At 39.2% G+C, this 20,512-nt stretch overlaps 1 protein-coding gene across 1 annotated transcript in view; it reads right to left on the bottom strand.

Moving 5' to 3' along the window:
* LOC134527589 (BMP-binding endothelial regulator protein) overlaps nucleotides 1-20,512 on the bottom strand; it is a 367,253-nt gene that overhangs the window by 220,188 nt on the left and 126,553 nt on the right. The gene's annotated exons all lie outside the window — the stretch shown is intronic.

Raw genomic sequence — 20,512 nt, forward strand, 5'->3', positions numbered from 1 at the left:
AGCACAATGAGCAGGCCATATTTGCTCCAGTATGTAAAGGACTGTGCAGTACATCCTAGAGATCACTGAAACAGCGAATTTTTCCGGTCCCTATTAATACAAAAGATTGGAAAAAATTTCTGATTCAATGACCTCTAGGATAGAATCCACAGTTATCAGTAAACTTGGATAAATTTCCATTTCTGACTGGCTGCTGACTTGTTAGGAGTTCTAACGTAGTAGCCTGTGATTTAATATTTCATATTTTGAGGGTTTCTCTTTGGCCGAAAATCATCCTGGTAAATTGTTAGCCAATAGCAGATGCAGCTCAAGGATAAATAAATTTTAATTTTAGCCTAACACGAAATAAATCCGCGGAATTTTTCCGGTCTTTTCTTAATAGCATTGTCTGTGTTTCGTGGTTGGCTGAGTTTATTACAGGTAGAGGTCTATTGTCAGAACACCAATCACCGCCATCCACTGTGGAAGCGAACGCGTCCTGAATGGTCCGGTCAAATAGGGCAATGACTTCTCTTGCAGACGGCCGCCGATTACTATGAAACAATCCCTTGAACGGGCATATCTTATCGCAGTAATAAGCGATCAGATTATTTTGCGAATAATGCGTTCCCCTAATCATTACGAATACAGGCACATTAGAGGTCACTATTCTACGAGGAAGGAATCATAGACTGCAATACTGCATGCGCGAATCAGCTGTACCTTGCTTGTGATTGGCGGCCGCCTGCAAGTAATAGCCGAGTCATTCAGGACAGGTTTGTTTCCCCACAACATTACTATGATCAGTGTGCCGTAAGTGGACGTACGTCTATCTGAAAACAAAAACTCGACCAATCACGAAACGCAACGATGCCACTATGTTTCAAGATGCGGAAGGTCTGGAAATCTTTCAGCAAAAAATTGCATGCCCCTAATTATTTCCAAAATGGACCCCAATAAATCGATTAAGTTTACAAAAATACTTGTCTTCAATAAAACCACTTATAACTTTTAATCAAGGGCCAAAAAATAGCGGGGTAATAATCCTTAGCATGGACTTCGTGGTTCTTGGTATATTCGGGAAAATGCCACTTACTCATAGGCCACTGTTAGGAACCGGAAAATACGTGGTTTCATGTGATCTCTAGGATGGACTCCACAATCCCGTACATACTTGAGCAAATATCACCTGCTCATTGGATGCTGACCCGAGATTTGTCTTGACTAGGTTGCCTACTGTGAGCCTGTAAATTACCAGCTAGCAGTAGAGAGACCGAATCACAACGACCCTCCCAAAAGAAGTGCTGCAGTAAAACGTCAGCCAATGGGCAAACATATGTGGGTATATCTTTGAATTGACTGTGAATTTTAGCGTGACGCCCAATGAATCCGCATATTTCCGGGCCTGTATTCATTGGTTTCACTCTCCACACAGAAAAAAAAATCTGTATTTTTACAAAGATTCATTTGGAAACCAGTTGCCAAGAAATAATTTGTAACACTACACGAAAGATATCGGTACTTTGTACAGCACATGGCTTTAGTTATTTTTAGTTATTTTTCACACACACACATACACATATGAAAACCCTTTTTAGAGATAATTTGGAGTATTTCTTACCAAAATTGGCGCATAATTTTTTTGCCTTAATTTATGTTTCATTAAGGTACAATTTTTGAAACTATGGAAAAGATAATTATTTATTAAATAATTTGATTATATTTTTATTTATTGTGCTTACTCTGTGTGCAGTTAATACTGGAAAACATTTCAGGAAAGGTTTATAAATAACTTTAACTATAGGAGCCTCTGGGACAACACAAAACATAAATTCCCGGTAAGAATCTGAACTCATTATTACGGCGAACACTATTTTGCAGAGATAGAGGTGTTTTCGTATAACTTTTAAATATATAAATATCTGTAATGTTGTATAAATATTCCTCTTCCATTTACAATAAAAATAACTACAGTGCACTCCAGAGATGCCTCGGGTGCGGGAGAGTAAAAACAATGTTCTGGGTAGGGTATATAAAATCTTAATAGTAGTATATGAATGTATTTCCGGCGGCAGGCTTCCAGGCTGTGGAGCGTGTGGGCACGTCCGCCATCTTGGATTGTGACGTCACGGCGGCCATCTTGGATGACCTTGACCTTGACCTTTGACCTTGACCTTTAATTTGATCCTCAAAAATCGCCAAAATCCGTCAAAATTGGGCAAAATTTGCCCAAAATTCCTCAAAATTCGCCAAAATTTCCATTTATGTGGAAATAAATTCCGCCAAAAAATCTCAAATAATTCCACAGTTCAAAAATTAGGATTTCGAAAATCCTCAAAAGTCGCTTTGCCCTAGAAAAAACGAAAACTCCTAAAAGCGGCTTAAAACTCCTAAGAGCTAGCCGCTTATAAGCCGCCGACCTTGAAAATAAGGGTGTCATGGCAGCCATATTGGATGATGACGTCACCGTTGCAAATTTTGTTACGGCCGCCATCTTTAACTTTTTTATTTATTATCCGATTTTAATGAAAAAAAATTAAAAATTATAAAAAAAATCCATTTAATAAAATTTTAATAAAAGATTTATAAAAATTATATTTTTATGACACGGAGTTCGGAGTCCTCGGTTCGAACCCGGTGAGGGCAAAAAAAATAAAAATGGCGACCGATCCTTCCCCCCGTGGTGTGTGCTAGCAGACTGACTCCCACCACTTTTTTTCAAAGCATATAGATCGTCATCTAGTATGACGTCATGTCCGCCATCTTGTCTTTGATGCTGGAAGCCATCATCAATGTATCGTCGGCGAGAGTGCGCTCACGCCATGTTAGTTTAGTTCTTATCCGATAGAGTGCAGTAATCATTTATTACTGTGACACCCGCCATCTTGAAATTTGGCCGCCATCTTGAAAATCCGTAATTATTTAGCTAGAAATTCGGGAAAAGTTCCAAAATTCATTAAATAAATCACTCATTAATTTACATATTGATTCGATCGATTCACGTCCTCGGTTCGATACCCGATCGATGCAATAATGTTTAATTTTATGAAAAAATAATAATTTCAATAAACCATGTTAAACTTTCGTAAAGAGACTTTAAATCCTCTACTACCATCATCCTATCAGACGTCAAGACTACCATATTGGAAATTCGTAATTTTAATGCTAGAGATTCGGGAAAAAGTTCAAAATTCATTAAATAAATTTGTAATCAATATACTGATTGATTGGATCGACTAAGGTCCGTGGTTCGATCCCTTGTCGATACAAAACAACATTAATATTTTAAAAAAGTACCACTAAAGTGTAAGGTTTGAGAAAATTAAAAACACCGCAAGTTCTTTTAAAAAAACTTTTATTTCATACATACTACACTACTACAAGTACAAAAAAAAACACTGACAAATTACTAAAGTTTTGTGGATTTATCGATTCAAACACTCTTCTTATTGTACGTACTAAGCCTTTTACATGACTTTAAATGTCTATACGATCCGTTCATCACCACAGCCAGAGACGGACTGAAGTTCATATCACTTATATAGTCTCATTAGCCGGTACAACACATGAGTCGAAACAATAACCATGTTCATTATACATCTCGGAGCATTTTTTATAATGACGATGTAAGCTATCGAGACGTGAAATTAGTTTATTACATTTTATACACTGAAAATGTATTCTTTGAACATTATTAGAACAACCGCTCCTTTCATGTCTGCGCGCATTTGAAGTTCTAGTAAGTGATGCGTCACAATATTTGCACTGATGCGATGCACGCTCTTCATGAATTGAAGTCTGGAATGCAGATGGTGAAACTTCATCTGATGGTGGAACAGCACATATCGAAGTCTCCTCCAGCGTTGTCAGAGGCGTTGCCAACGGGATCTGCTCCAACATCGTCGGCGCCGACGTCATGGTTCTCGTTGTCGATGGTACATCCTCCATCGAGTACGACGTTAAAGTCGGTAAAGATGCCATCGAAGTCTCAAGAACAGCCAATTACGCGACTTATATACCAGAAGAAACAAACTAGGTGATCCGTACACCGTCAACGGCAGTAACAAACTAAGCGTCCTGCTGTATAGGACTCGTTAATATACATTAACCGGTTTGAATAATACGATAGTCAAATCAAGAACAATTTACTAAAATACTAGAGTCAAAACAACATTAAAAAAATAGAAGCACCGTCAACAAAAAAGGAAGCACATTTGGAAGCACCTTCAAAAAAGGAAAAAAAAAAATTGGAAGCACCATCAAAAAAAGGAAGCACACTTGGAAGCACCTTCAAAAAAGGAAAAAAAAAAATTGGAAGCACCGACTACGAAAAGGCAGCACATTTGGCAGCACCGACAACGAAAAGGCAGCACATTTGGAAGCACCGACAACGCAAAGGCAGCACATTTGGAAGCACCGACTACGAAAAAGCAGCACATTTGGAAGCACCGCCTTCGAAAAGGCAGCACATTTGGAAGCACCGACAACGAAAAGGCAGCACATTTGGAAGCACCGACAACGAAAAGGCAGCACATTTGGAAGCACCGACTACGAAAAGGCAGCACATTTGGAAGCACCGACAACGAAAAGGCAGCACATTTGGCAGCACCGACAACGAAAAGGCAGCACATTTGGCAGCACCGACAACGAAAAGGCAGCACATTTGGCAGCACCGACAACGAAAAGGCAGCACATTTGGCAGCACCGACAACGAAAAGGCAGCACATTTGGAAGCACCGACAACGAAAAGGCAGCACATTTGGAAGCACCGACAACGCAAAGGCAGCACATTTGGAAGCACCGACAACGTAAAAGGCAGCACATTTGGAAGCACCGACAGCAAAAAGGCAGCACATTTGGAAGCACCGACAACGAAAAGGTAGCACATTTGGAAGCACCGACAACGAAAAGGCAGCACATTTGGAAGCACCGACAACGAAAAGGCAGCACATTTGGAAGCACCGACAACGAAAAGGCAGCACATTTGGAAGCACCGACAACGAAAAGGCAGCACATTTGGAAGCTCCATCATCGAAAAGGCAGCACATTTGGAAGCACCGACAACGAAAAGGCAGCACATTTGGAAGCACCGACAACGAAAAGGCAGCACATTTGGAAGCACCAGCATCGAAAAGGCAGCACATTTGGAAGCTCCATCAACAAAAAAAAAAAGGCAACAAGGAAGCACAAGTTACGAGATCTAAGTCTTAGAAATCAGAATACAAGAAATAAAAACATTAAATTCTTATAATTTAAATTGTTTATTTTATTGCTTTACATTATACAAATGCAAGTAAAACAAGCCATTATTGTATGTAGCCAGCATTCCTCAGTTCCTTGAGTATGAAGGATATTTCTTTGATGCACGAATAGTTTCCTGCACAAAGCGAACCATGTAGAAGTCTTAGCCGGTCAACCAATATGTTTGGATCTTTCCATGATGTGTAATCAATCTCTTCTACCACCATCTTCCTTGCACCTTTATAAATATTATGATCTCTGGTGTCTTCCGTTTTACCACCAACCTCAGGGTAACTTTCATGTTTGAGACGGTGATCATCACAAGCTTGATCAGATTTATTTAATATATCACGTCGTTTCCACCGTTTCGGTCTCAGGCCACCGCCACATTCTTCGATCTTGGCAGCTTTAGGTGCTTCATCATAGTCTATGTCTTTGTCATCAGCCTCAGAGTCACTGTAACAATCACCGTAGAAGGAATCGTCTTCACCCAATTTTCCGTAATATTTCGATGTTGATGATGTTGAAGCGTCTTCATCGTCTTCATGCTTCCTTTTTAGGAGTCCATCATTTTTACAAAGTAGGAAAGATCTACTTGAATTCGGCTGGAATATATTCTCAGTTTTCACGTTAAGGATTCTTCCATTGTCTTCATTCTTCCGTAAATCATCAACCTCCTTCAATTTAAGTTCTTTGTCGAGATCGGAAGAGCCAAGAAAATTATTGTGGTAATGCAGATCACACTTCCTTAGGATGGTAGATTCATCGTTGTCCTCTAGCTTGTACGCAGGCTTGGCGCTACAAGTTCTTCCATGTCTTTTTAGGCTCTCTCTCCGCGTAAACGACTTGCTACATCGAACACAACTTATCATATTGCGCAGTGGATTTTTAACACAGTCATTCTTCTCGTGTTGTCTTTTATTCTTTCTCAAGATAAAATCTTTAATGCAAAACTTACACCTATGTTCTTTCGATACAGCGTCAGATCCCAAATCAGAATTCATATTAGTTACTGAGACTAATGCCAGATACCAATTGAGTGTTTTAAATTAGATTCAATACTTAAATAGAAATTTTTTCATATTTCATCAGCGAGAATTAATATATCTCCTGCAAAAGTACTTTATGCATGTAGTTCTGCTTTTCAACAACAGATGTCGCCACATGTTGCTTGCAGGTAAATAATATTTAGTTATTTTATGCGGGATGTGGGATGCTCACTAACGATCGCAAAAGAAGGATGGCTTCGCTAGACTCCAAGGAAAAGGAAGTTCGTCTTGCATGTTGGTGCTCCACAGATGTCTCATGGCATAATATTAATTTGACTGAGTAATGATATGTGTTAATTCCACCTTATAAAAATATTGCAAGTTTTGATTTAGTAGCAGAAATTATCGAATTAAATGTAACTCCAAATAAAATCACATGTCTCATTAGACAAAAAAAAAAATCCATGCAGGGAGCGGTTTCTCAGAATAGTCAGAAACACTTGAAGAAACCACAGGAATGATTGCAAGAACACGAGAAAACCATCAAAATATTGACAAGAATATTCAGGAGCACACGGAGAAAACCACCATAATATTGACAAGAATAATCGGAAGCACACGGAGAAAACCGCCACAAGTTTTCTTTGTTATCATAAAATTACAGAAAAAAATCAAAAATAAAAAAAACACAACAAATTCAAAAACTGATTATGCTAGCTTGTGAACTTCTCATTGTTGAGCAAAGATAGAGTTCTAGTCCAAGCCAGAATCAGTTTTTGAATTTGTTGTGTTTTTTTTATTTTTGATTTTTTTCTGTAATTTTATGATAACAAAGAAAACTTGTGGCGGTTTTCTCCGTGTGCTTCCGATTATTCTTGTCAATATTATGGTGGTTTTCTCCGTGTGCTCCTGAATATTCTTGTCAATATTTTGATGGTTTTCTCGTGTTCTTGCAATCATTCCTGTGGTTTCTTCAAGTGTTTCTGACTATTCTGAGAAACCGCTCTCTGCATGGATTTTTTTTTTGTCTAATGAGACATGTCATTTTATTTGGAGTTACATTTAATTCGATAATTTCTGCTACTAAATCAAAACTTGCAATATTTTTATAAGGTGGAATTAACACATATCATTACTCAGTCAAATTAATATTATGCCATGAGACATCTGTGGAGCACCAACATGCAAGACGAACTTCCTTTTCCTTGGAGTCTAGCGAAGCCATCCTTCTTTTGCGATCGTTAGTGAGCATCCCACATCCCGCATAAAATAACTAAATATTATTTACCTGCAAGCAACATGTGGCGACATCTGTTGTTGAAAAGCAGAACTACATGCATAAAGTACTTTTGCAGGAGATATATTAATTCTCGCTGATGAAATATGAAAAAATTTCTATTTAAGTATTGAATCTAATTTAAAACACTCAATTGGTATCTGGCATTAGTCTCAGTAACTAATATGAATTCTGATTTGGGATCTGACGCTGTATCGAAAGAACATAGGTGTAAGTTTTGCAGTAAAGATTTTATCTTGAGAAAGAATAAAAGACAACACGAGAAGAATGACTGTGTTAAAAATCCACTGCGCAATATGATAAGTTGTGTTCGATGTAGCAAGTCGTTTACGCGGAGAGAGAGCATAAAAAGACATGGAAGAACTTGTAGCGCCAAGCCTGCGTACAAGCTAGAGGACAACGATGAATCTACCATCCTAAGGAAGAGTGATCTGCATTACCACAATAATTTTCTTGGCTCTTCCGATCTCGACAAAGAACTTAAATTGAAGGAGGTTGATGATTTACGGAAGAATGAAGACAATGGAAGAATCCTTAACGTGAAAACTGAGAATATATTCCAGCCGAATTCAAGTAGATCTTTCCTACTTTGTAAAAATGATGGACTCCTAAAAAGGAAGCATGAAGACGATGAAGACGCTTCAACATCATCAACATCGAAATATTACGGAAAATTGGGTGAAGACGATTCCTTCTACGGTGATTGTTACAGTGACTCTGAGGCTGATGACAAAGACATAGACTATGATGAAGCACCTAAAGCTGCCAAGATCGAAGAATGTGGCGGTGTCCTGAGACCGAAACGGTGGAAACGACGTGATATATTAAATAAATCTGATCAAGCTTGTGATGATCACCGTCTCAAACATGAAAGTTACCCTGAGGTTGGTGGTAAAACGGAAGACACCAGAGATCATAATATTTATAAAGGTGCAAGGAAGATGGTGGTAGAAGAGATTGATTACACATCATGGAAAGATCCAAACATATTGGTTGACCGGCTAAGACTTCTACATGGTTCGCTTTGTGCAGGAAACTATTCGTGCATCAAAGAAATATCCTTCATACTCAAGGAACTGAGGAATGCTGGCTACATACAATAATGGCTTGTTTTACTTGCATTTGTATAATGTAAAGCAATAAAATAAACAATTTAAATTATAAGAATTTAATGTTTTTATTTCTTGTATTCTGATTTCTAAGACTTAGATCTCGTAACTTGTGCTTCCTTGTTGCCTTTTTTTTTTTTGTTGATGGAGCTTCCAAATGTGCTGCCTTTTCGATGCTGGTGCTTCCAAATGTGCTGCCTTTTCGTTGTCGGTGCTTCCAAATGTGCTGCCTTTTCGTTGTCGGTGCTTCCAAATGTGCTGCCTTTTCGATGATGGAGCTTCCAAATGTGCTGCCTTTTCGTTGTCGGTGCTTCCAAATGTGCTGCCTTTTCGTTGTCGGTGCTTCCAAATGTGCTGCCTTTTCGTAGTCGGTGCTTCCAAATGTGCTGCCTTTTCGTTGTCGGTGCTTCCAAATGTGCTGCCTTTTCGTTGTCGGTGCTTCCAAATGTGCTGCCTTTTCGTAGGCGGTGCTTCCAAATGTGCTGCCTTTTCGTAGTCGGTGCTTCCAAATGTGCTGCCTTTGCGTTGTCGGTGCTTCCAAATGTGCTGCCTTTTCGTTGTCGGTGCTTCCAAATGTGCTGCCTTTTCGTTGTCGGTGCTGCCAAATGTGCTGCCTTTTCGTTGTCGGTGCTGCCAAATGTGCTGCCTTTTCGTTGTCGGTGCTGCCAAATGTGCTGCCTTTTCGTTGTCGGTGCTTCCAAATGTGCTGCCTTTTCGTAGTCGGTGCTTCCAAATGTGCTGCCTTTTCGTTGTCGGTGCTTCCAAATGTGCTGCCTTTTCGTTGTCGGTGCTTCCAAATGTGCTGCCTTTTCGAAGGCGGTGCTTCCAAATGTGCTGCTTTTTCGTAGTCGGTGCTTCCAAATGTGCTGCCTTTGCGTTGTCGGTGCTTCTAAATGTGCTGCCTTTTCGTTGTCGGTGCTGCCAAATGTGCTGCCTTTTCGTAGTCGGTGCTTCCAATTTTTTTTTCCTTTTTTGAAGGTGCTTCCAAGTGTGCTTCCTTTTTTTGATGGTGCTTCCAATTTTTTTTTTCCTTTTTTGAAGGTGCTTCCAAATGTGCTTCCTTTTTTGTTGACGGTGCTTCTATTTTTTTAATGTTGTTTTGACTCTAGTATTTTAGTAAATTGTTCTTGATTTGACTATCGTATTATTCAAACCGGTTAATGTATATTAACGAGTCCTATACAGCAGGACGCTTAGTTTGTTACTGCCGTTGACGGTGTACGGATCACCTAGTTTGTTTCTTCTGGTGTATAAGTCGCGTAATTGGCTGTTCTTGAGACTTCGATGGCATCTTTACCGACTTTAACGTCGTACTCGATGGAGGATGTACCATCGACAACGAGAACCATGACGTCGGCGCCGACGATGTTGGAGCAGATCCCGTTGGCAACGCCTCTGACAACGCTGGAGGAGACTTCGATATGTGCTGTTCCACCATCAGCTGAAGTTTCACCATCTGCATTCCAGACTTCAATTCATGAAGAGCGTGCATCGCATCAGTGCAAATATTGTGACGCATCATTTACTAGAACTTCAAATGCGCGCAGACATGAAAGGAGCGGTTGTTCTAATATTGTTCAAAGAATACATTTTCAGTGTATAAAATGTAATAAACTAATTTCACGTCTCGATAGCTTACATCGTCATTATAAAAAATGCTCCGAGACGTATAATGAACATGGTTATTGTTTCGACTCATGTGTTGTACCGGCTAATGAGACTATATAAGTGATATGAACTTCAGTCCGTCTCTGGCTGTGGTGATGAACGGATCGTATAGACATTTAAAGTCATGTAAAAGGCTTAGTACGTACAATAAGAAGAGTGTTTGAATCGATAAATCCACAAAACTTTAGTAATTTGTCAGTGTTTTTTTTGTACTTGTAGTAGTGTAGTATGTATGAAATAAAAGTTTTTTTAAAAGAACTTGCGGTGTTTTTAATTTTCTCAAACCTTACACTTTAGTGGTACTTTTTTAAAATATTAATGTTGTTTTGTATCGACAAGGGATCGAACCACGGACCTTAGTCGATCCAATCAATCAGTATATTGATTACAAATTTATTTAATGAATTTTGAACTTTTTCCCGAATCTCTAGCATTAAAATTACGAATTTCCAATATGGTAGTCTTGACGTCTGATAGGATGATGGTAGTAGAGGATTTAAAGTCTCTTTACGAAAGTTTAACATGGTTTATTGAAATTATTATTTTTTCATAAAATTAAACATTATTGCATCGATCGGGTATCGAACCGAGGACGTGAATCGATCGAATCAATATGTAAATTAATGAGTGATTTATTTAATGAATTTTGGAACTTTTCCCGAATTTCTAGCTAAATAATTACGGATTTTCAAGATGGCGGCCAAATTTCAAGATGGCGGGTGTCACAGTAATAAATGATTACTGCACTCTATCGGATAAGAACTAAACTAACATGGCGTGAGCGCACTCTCGCCGACGATATATTGATGATGGCTTCCAGCATCAAAGACAAGATGGCGGACATGACGTCATACTAGATGACGATCTATATGCTTTGAAAAAAAGTGGTGGGAGTCAGTCTGCTAGCACACACCACGGGGGGAAGGATCGGTCGCCATTTTTAATTTTTTTGCCCTCACCGGGTTCGAACCGAGGACTCCGAACTCCGTGTCGTAAAAATATAATTTTTATAAATCTTTTATTAAAATTTTATTAAATGGATTTTTTTTTATAATTTTTAATTTTTTTTCATTAAAATCGGATAATAAATAAAAAAGTTAAAGATGGCGGCCGTAACAAAATTTGCAACGGTGACGTCATCATCCAATATGGCTGCCATGACATCCTTATTTTCAAGGTCGGCGGCTTATAAGCGGCTAGCTCTTAGGAGTTTTAAGCCGCTTTTAGGAGTTTTCGTTTTTTCTAGGGCAAAGCGACTTTTGAGGATTTTCGAAATCCTAATTTTTGAACTGTGGAATTATTTGAGATTTTTTGGCGGAATTTATTTCCACATAAATGGAAATTTTGGCGAATTTTGAGGAATTTTGGGCAAATTTTGCCCAATTTTGACGGATTTTGGCGATTTTTGAGGATCAAATTAAAGGTCAAGGTCAAAGGTCAAGGTCAAGGTCATCCAAGATGGCCGCCGTGACGTCACAATCCAAGATGGCGGACGTGCCCACACGCTCCACAGCCTGGAAGCCTGCCGCCGGAAATACATTCATATACTACTCTTAATTCATCTCTCTGGCTGCGGCAGTCAAGGCGTCCGGACTGATGCGCAAACAGACGCTTCAGTAGTCACAACAAAGAGCGCCATAAAACTTTACATTTGGTTTTATTTCCCCGCAGTTCAGTGAAAGAGGAAATGCGGGACTGCCTCATCACGACGTACTCTAGTTGTGTCTGCGGGTTCACCACCCTCAACCATTTCCTATTCCCAGATATTTATTTTTATCGTGCTCGTGTGGGAAGGGCGATACTTGAAGCTAAAACACACATCCATCTCCACGCATCGCTACGATGCATTCCGCGCCTCTCGTAAAACACTGAAGGAACATGTCGTTTGGAAGAGAGTGTTGTTCACAGCGCCGCTGTGCGTCATTTTAGACCGACGCATCGTCGATAGTCAGGTACAAAGGAGGGACATGTACAGGATGTCCATAAAAGAATGTCCCAGTTATAAATTGTAATAGTTTCAACTGTAAGCGTCGTAGAGTGCTCGTTCAAGGTCACAATTCGAGAATAACTCGAACAGTATTAGACGAGAGCATGCGCGAGTGCTGCTCTGTTGTTTTCTCGCATGCAGCGCCATCTACGCAAAATGGCGACTCCTGAATGGCTTTTTCCCCAATTAGAAGAAGAGGGATCTGTAAACTTTATTGGACACCAGTATGGAGCTCCTCCTCATTGGAATCTCTTTGTACGAGAGTGGTTGAACGTCGAAGTTCCTGACCGTTGGATTGGTAGTAATGGTCGAGGCGACAGAGCTCTTCTTCGCTGGCTTCAATCTTCACCTGAAATAACGAACGCCATGCGATATTTTTGCTTTTGAGGCTTTATAAAAGATCTTGTCTGCGTTCCGCCGCTACCCAATGATTTTCCAGAGTTCAGACATAGAATTGAAGAGGCTAGCTTCCATTACTTCGGACTTGGTAATCAAAGTGTGGAAAATTGGATTTTAGGTTGGATGTGTGCCATGAAACTAAATATACGCGTATTGATAATTTGAAGGAAAAAATAGTTTAGTTAACCTTCAATTTTATGGATTATTTTTTGTAAATAGTCTAATTTTAACTGTTATAGCCTAACATACCTTTGAAACTGGGATATTATTTTATTGACACTCTGTATTCATCCCGAAACATCTCGAGACCAGCTGTGTTTTAAAACACTTTTCACTGTCGGTGTTTACGGATCGGTCTAGTTAATTCCATATTCTCGCTTATTGACGACATACAAATCTCAGAAATTGATTGCGGAAGCAATCGCGTCCTGAATGTCCTGGCCAAATAAGGCAATGGCTAGAGCGTATGTACTGAGGACACACACACAAAAAAACCTTTCTTGTACGTTTAAAAAAATTCCGTAGGAAACCATTTGCCAAGAAAATAATACTACAGGGAGATATTGTATATCTGTACAACGCCTGGCTATGGTTATTTTGCAAGTACAAAATACGTTTTTCGAGATAATACTCAATATTCAGTAATACACTTATCGCATATTAAATGCATATACATATTTCAAGCATGATTATTTTTGAATATGGAAAATATGTTCAAAAATTCAAAAATTAGACTTTATTTGGTTTGATTATGCTTATTATTGTGAAAAGTTAATACTGGAAAGTTAGTCATGGAAGGAGTCACAAATAACTTCAACTATGCAAGGTACTAGGACAACACAGAACAAAATGGCCGTTTAAGAAACCAAACTCAGTATTACTACGAAAATTATTTTGTAGTGATACAGTTGTAATAATGTAAATGTACAAATGTACAAATATCTGTAATTTTACATGCGTAGTTCTGTTCCATTCTACAAACGATAGTGACAGTGTGGCAACGTAGGCTGTTGGTGACCCTGAGTCCGTTATTAATGAAAAAGACGTGGTTACCCAATCATGTGTAACCCTCCAAAAGGGGTGATTTCGTTATAGACCAATCATCACCCTATAACCATGGCGGCTCTAGCGGGTAGGCCGGCTAGGCTCGGGCCTATCCAACATTTTTAAAATTGAAATTTGGAAATAACAGTTTTTATAAAAATACACAAGTCATATATATATTAAACGTCAGATTTATTTTGAAAAGGGGAGTTGACAATGAAACGAAACTATACATTCGCCTGAAGATTTGTAACATTTTACATTAACGTACGAAGTAGTATAGAAAAGGGGCTACTGGGACAGGATGCAGGATGTGGTGCCGAGTGCCGAGCCACATATCTGATTCTGACGTCATGGCGGCCATCTTGGATTAGTGTAACAGGACACATTGTAACGGGACAAGTAGATCACGGCTACCATTTTGGATACACCATTTTGGATGACGTAAGTGTGTTCTCGAAAATTCCGGCATTGTGTTTTCCGCCATTTTGAATTATGATGTCGCCGTTGCAATTTTCGTTACGGTCGCCATCTTTAACTTTTTTATTTATTTTTATCCGATTTTAATGAATTTTTTTAAAAATTGTAAAAAAATTCAATTAATAAAATTTTAATAAAAATTAAAAAAAATTAAACATTTACGACACGGACCTCGGAGTCCTCGGTTCGAACCCGGCGAGGGCAAAAAATTAAAAATGGTGACAGGCTCCTTCCTCAATGGTGGCTGCAGGCAGACTGAATCCCACCACTTTTTTTTCAAAGCATATATATCGTCACCTAGTATGACGTCATGTCCGCCATCTTGTCTTCGATGCTGGAAGCCATCATCATTGTATCGTCGGCGAGAGTGCGCTGATGTCATGTTAGTTTAATTCTTATCCGCTAGAGTGCAGTAATCATTTATTGCTGTGAAACCCGCCATTTTAAAATTTCGATGCCATCTTGAAAATCTGTAATTATTTAGCTAGAAATACGGGAAAAGTTACAAAATTCATTAAATAAATCACTCATTAATTTACATATTGATTCGATCGATTCCCGTCCTCGGTTCGATACCCGATCGATGCAATAATGTTTAATTTTATGTAAAAAAAAAATTCAATAAACCATGTTCAACATTCGTAAAGAGACTTTAAATCCTTTACTACCATCATCCTATCAGACATCAAGACCACCATATTTGAAATTCGTAATTTTAATGCTAGAAATTTGGGAAAAAGTTCAAAATTCATTAAATAAATTTGTAATCTATATAATGATCGATTAGATCGACTAAGCTCCTTGATTCGATCCCTGGCCGATACAAAACATTTTTAATATTTTTAAAAAGTACCACTAAGGTGTAAGGTTCGAGAAAATAAAAACACCACAAGATCTATTAAAAAAACTTTTATTACATAAATTCTACACTACTACAAGTACAAAAAAATACACAGACAAATTACTAAAGTTTTGTGGATTCCTTGATTCAAGCAGTCTTCTTGTTGTATGGACCAAGTCTTTTACATGTTCGTAAATGTCTATTCAGTTTATCAGGTCGACATATTGGTACTCCACAATTTTCACACAAAGACGAATTATCGACTTCATTAAAAGGACAGTGATATATTTCGTGTCGTTGTGTACTTTGAATATTTGCCAATGTTTTGTTACAAAATATACAGCTTGATTCTGATGAATGTACAGCCAGTCTATCACAATTCCTGAGGTGCCATTTTAATCTTCCATATTGTACAAACTTGCTTAAACACCTGTTGCGCTGATATTTAATGCGTTCAGAGTTATTACTACAATTGTGTATTACATAATCCCGTAATTTCAAGTTTTTGATCTTCTCACAGTACGTGCAGTCGGGTGATGGAACACCGCTGGATGTTCCTTCCTTCATCAATGGCACTGGAATGGTTGACAACCATTGTAACACTGCTTACATGTTAACTTCTGAAGCCGTTGAGGTCTGCTCTGCAGAAGATGTTGCACGCGTCGAAATCTCCTGCTGTGCTGAGAGAGCAGGTGTAGCTGTAGACATCGTTGTCATCGTGCTCTGCACTGATGATGGTAGATGTTCGATCCAGGTTGGTGTAGATAGTGGTAATGATGCCATCGAGTTCTCAAGAATAGCTAGATACCGGTCTATTATGTTATACAAGTCTAACTATCCGATCCGTTCATCACCGCAGTCAGAGACGGACTGAAGTTCATATCACCAGGGTCTCACTTATATAGTCTCATCAGCTGGTACAACACATGAGTCAAAACAATAACCATGTTCATTATACTCGCACTTAACTTTCTCGTAGCATTTTTTATAATGAAGACGTAAGCTATCAAGACGTGAAATTAGTTTATTGCACTTATTGCACTGAAATTGTATTCTTTTAAAATTATTAGAAAAACTGCTTCTTTCATGTCTGCGAGTATTTGAGGTGATAGTAAATGATGCGTCACAGTATTTGCACTGACGTAATGTACGCTCTTCATTAGTGGAAGTATCCATTGCTGATGATGAAACTTCGGATGATAGTGGTATCACATCTGTTGAAATCTCCTCCAATGTTTTCGTCGTCGTCGTTGCCAACGGGTTCTGCACCTTCTCCGTCGTAGCTGTCGTAAAGGTTCCCGTAGACGATGGTACAACCTCCGAGTTCGTCGTTAAAGTCGGTAAAGATGCCATCGAGTTCGCAAGAACAGGTAATTACGCGATTTATGCACCAGATTAAACAAACTAGGTGATCCTTACACCGCCGTCGTCAGTAACAAACTGAGCATCCTTCTGTCTAGGACACGCTTATATACATGCACCATATATAATAATACGTCAGTGCAAAAACTGTGACGCATCATTTACTATCACCTCAAATGCTCGTAGACATGAAAGAAGCAGTTGTTCTAATAATGTTAAAAGAATACAATTTCAGTGCAATAAGTGCAATAAACTAATTTCACGTCTTGATAGCTTACGTCTTCATTATAAAAAATGCTCCGAGAAAGTTAAGTGCGAGTATAATGAACATGGTTATTGTTTTGACTCATGTGTTGTACCAGCTGATGAGACTATATAAGTGAGACCCTGGTGATATGAACTTCAGTCCGTCTCTGACTGCGGTGATGAACGGATCGGATAGTTAGACTTGTATAACATAATAGACCGGTATCTAGCTATTCTTGAGAACTCGATGGCATCATTACCACTATCTACACCAACCTGGATCGAACATCTACCATCATCAGTGCAGAGCACGATGACAACGATGTCTACAGCTACACCTGCTCTCTCAGCACAGCAGGAGATTTCGACGCGTGCAACATCTTCTGCAGAGCAGACCTCAACGGTTTCAGAAGTTAAATTGTCAGCAGTGTTACAATGGTTGTCAACAATTCCAGTGCCATTGATGAAGGAAGGAACATCCAGCGGTGTTCCATCACCCGACTCACTTACTGTTAGAAGATCAAAAACTTTAAATTACGGGATTATGTAATACACAATTGTAGTAATAACTCTGAACACATTAAATATCAGCGCAACAGGTGTTTAAGCAAGTTTGTACAATATGGAAGATTAAAATGGCACCTCAGGAATTGTGATAGACTGGCTGTACATTCACCGGAATCAAGCTGTATATTTTGTAACAAAACAATGGCAAATATTCAAAGTACAAAACGACACGAAATATATCACTGTCCTTTTAATGAAGTCGATAATTCGTCTTTGTGTGAAAATTGCGGTGTACCAATATGTCGACCTGATAAACTGAATAGACATTTACGAACATGTAAAAGACTTGGTCCATACAACAAGAAGACTGTTTGAATCAAGGAATCCACAAAACTTTAGTAATTTGTCTGTGTATTTTTTGTACTTGTAGTAGTGTAGAATTTATGATAAAAGTTTTTTAATAGAACTTGTGGTGTTTTTATTTTCTCGAACCTTACACTTTAGTGGTACTTTTTTAAAATATTAAAGTTGTTTTGTATCGGCCAGGGATCGAACCAAGGAGCTTAGTCTATCTATACAATCATTATATAGATTACAAATTTATTTAATGAATTTTGAACTTTTTCCCGAATCTCTAGCATTAAAATTACGAATTTCCAATATGGTGGTCTTGATGTCTGATAGAATGATGGTAGTAAAGGATTTAAAGTCTCTTTACGAATGTTGAACATGGTTTATTGAATTTTTTTTTACATAAAATTAAACATTATTGCATCGATCGGGTATCGAACCGAGGACGGAAATCGATCGAATCAATATGTAAATTAATGAGTGATTTATTTAATGTATTTTGGAACTTTTCCCGAATTTCTAGCTAAATAATTACGGATTTTCAAGATGGCATCGATATTTCAATATGGCGGGTGTCACAGCAATAAATGATTACTGCACTCTAGTGGATAAGAACCAAACTAACATGTCATCAGCGCACTCTCGCCGACGATAGAATGATGATGGCTTCCAGCATAGAAGACAAGATGGCGGACATGACGTCATACTTGGTGACGATATATATGCTTTGAAAAAAGTGGTGGGATTCAGTCTGCCTGCAGCCACCATTGAGGAAGGAGCCTGACGCCATTTTTAATTTTTTTTTTGCACTCGCCGGGTTCGAACCGAGGTCTCCGAGCTCTGTGTCGTAAATGTTTTATTTTTTTAATTTTTTATTAAAATTTTATTTAATATATTTTTTATTTATTTTATTTTTTTTATTAAAATCGGATAATAAATAAAGATTTTAAAGATGGTGACCGTAATGGAAACTGCAACGGTGGTGTCATATTTCAAAATGGCAGATAACACAATGCCGGAATGTCCGAGAAAAAAATGACGTCATCCAAGATGGCGGATCCAAAATGGTCGCCGTGATCTACTTGTCCCGTTACAATGTGTCCCGTTACGTGGTGTGCCGTTACACTCATCCAAGATGGCCGCCGTGACGTCAGAATCAGATATGTGTCTCGGCACTCGGCACCACATCCTGCATCCTGTCCCAGTAGCCCCTTTTCTATACTACTGTACGAGTTGTGTTGTAATATTCACCTTATATTAACACGATTTTAATCCTAACAATAATTGTGTGACCTTTATAGGTACTAAACTATATTATTGTTGACATACTATCATACGTTTACAATAATTCTTATGAGTAGAAACCCGGAAATTTCGCAGATTCGTCTGGCTTCAGAGTAGAATGTAAGGTAATAGGTGTGCTCAACCCATGTTCGCTTTCCCATTGGTTGATTTCTTAGCGAGGGCATGTTTATCCTTGTTAATCGGCACTACCCGATTCGCCTACTTCTCTCCTAGCCGGGCGTCGTTGGCTCACGGTCTCGGAGGGGCGTGCTAAAATAACTGCGGTCCAATCATGAACACAGTGCGAGAGTGTGAAGGTTTGCATTCTAACTTGCGACTAAATGAATGCGCGAAATTTCCGTGTCTCTACTTATGATTAATCTAGTATACATACAAAACTTGAGAGAGAAATAAATTACCCTCGGAATGCTACAAAACTTACCATTTTGCATTTGAATTTTAAAAAAAAAGAATTCCCCGGACCCCCGTCTGATACTGGGGCCAGACCCCCCGGTGGAGCCCGGACTCCCAGAACTAGGCATACGCCCCTGCGGTACAGTCCGGGCATAGTCCTCTGTAAGGCTTGACTGCACACGGGCGAGTTGAGTCGACGGCTTCCCTTGCAGGCGGCCGCCATCACAGGGAAGTGCGCGGGGCTGGGGTGACTCACGCCCCGGCGGGACACCCGAGCCGCTCGCCGAGAGGCTTCCCCCGTCTCGCCCGTCTCGCCCTGCTCGCCCTGCTCGCCCTGCTCCCGTCTCCAGAGGCCGGCCCACCTCGCTTCGAGACCCGCCCGCGCACCAGCCTGCGATACCGCGTGTCCGCTGCAGCGGCTCCTTCCTTGTCGGAACAATCCTCGGATTCATTTCGCAACGGGCTAATTGTACCTTCGCAATTATCCTGGCACCGACTCGCGGTTCAACTGGAGGACTGTGGACCAGTGGGAGACCCGCAGCCAAAGAAGTGTCCAGTCACACTCAGCCCGGTCCAGACCACTCGCAAGCCAGCAGCCAATGAGCGGGCGTTATTTGCTCCAGCATGCAGAGGACTGTGCAGAACTTAAAGTTACACGCAGGCCTAAATAATTATCATTTTTTTTCTCCTTTATGGACTATGCGCCGTGAATTAAAATGTTTTTTACAACCTAAAATTAATAAAGGCTCTTTTTTTTGTGGAACACTTAATTTTACTTGGGAAATAAAATATTTATTCTATAGTAAGATCTCTGCTGGGTGCTTCAATGTAATTAAAATTTAACCATGAACATATTGTTAAAACTTAAATTATAATGTTATTTTTTGAAACAAAAATATACAGAAGCAATTTGTAGCTTTATAATATTATAACCACGATTAATTCAAGGATTCACTGGTTAGAAAAGTATACTTGAAGCACATAGACATCACATGTACAGCTTCTTCACGTTGATGATTGGACCTCAGCGCTCTTGACAAGCCCATGACGACCCTGAGCCAGTTGTAAACAAGGAGAAGAAGTGGTTATCCAATCACGCCCAAATCTTCAAGGGATGCGACCTTGTAATCGACCAATGAGCATTCTGAAAAAATACTTAATTATGTATAGCGTATTGGGTCTAGCCTGGAGTGAAATGAATCCGCGAAATAATCGTAGCTTATTTTTAATTAATTTGTTTTTAATTCAAAATTCCTACATGAATACACGAACACATAAAACTAAATTGTTAAAGGTAACCAGTAATTATATTAA

Source organism: Bacillus rossius, chromosome 1, assembly GCF_032445375.1.
Source record: "Bacillus rossius redtenbacheri isolate Brsri chromosome 1, Brsri_v3, whole genome shotgun sequence".
NCBI lineage: Eukaryota > Metazoa > Arthropoda > Insecta > Phasmatodea > Bacillidae > Bacillus > Bacillus rossius.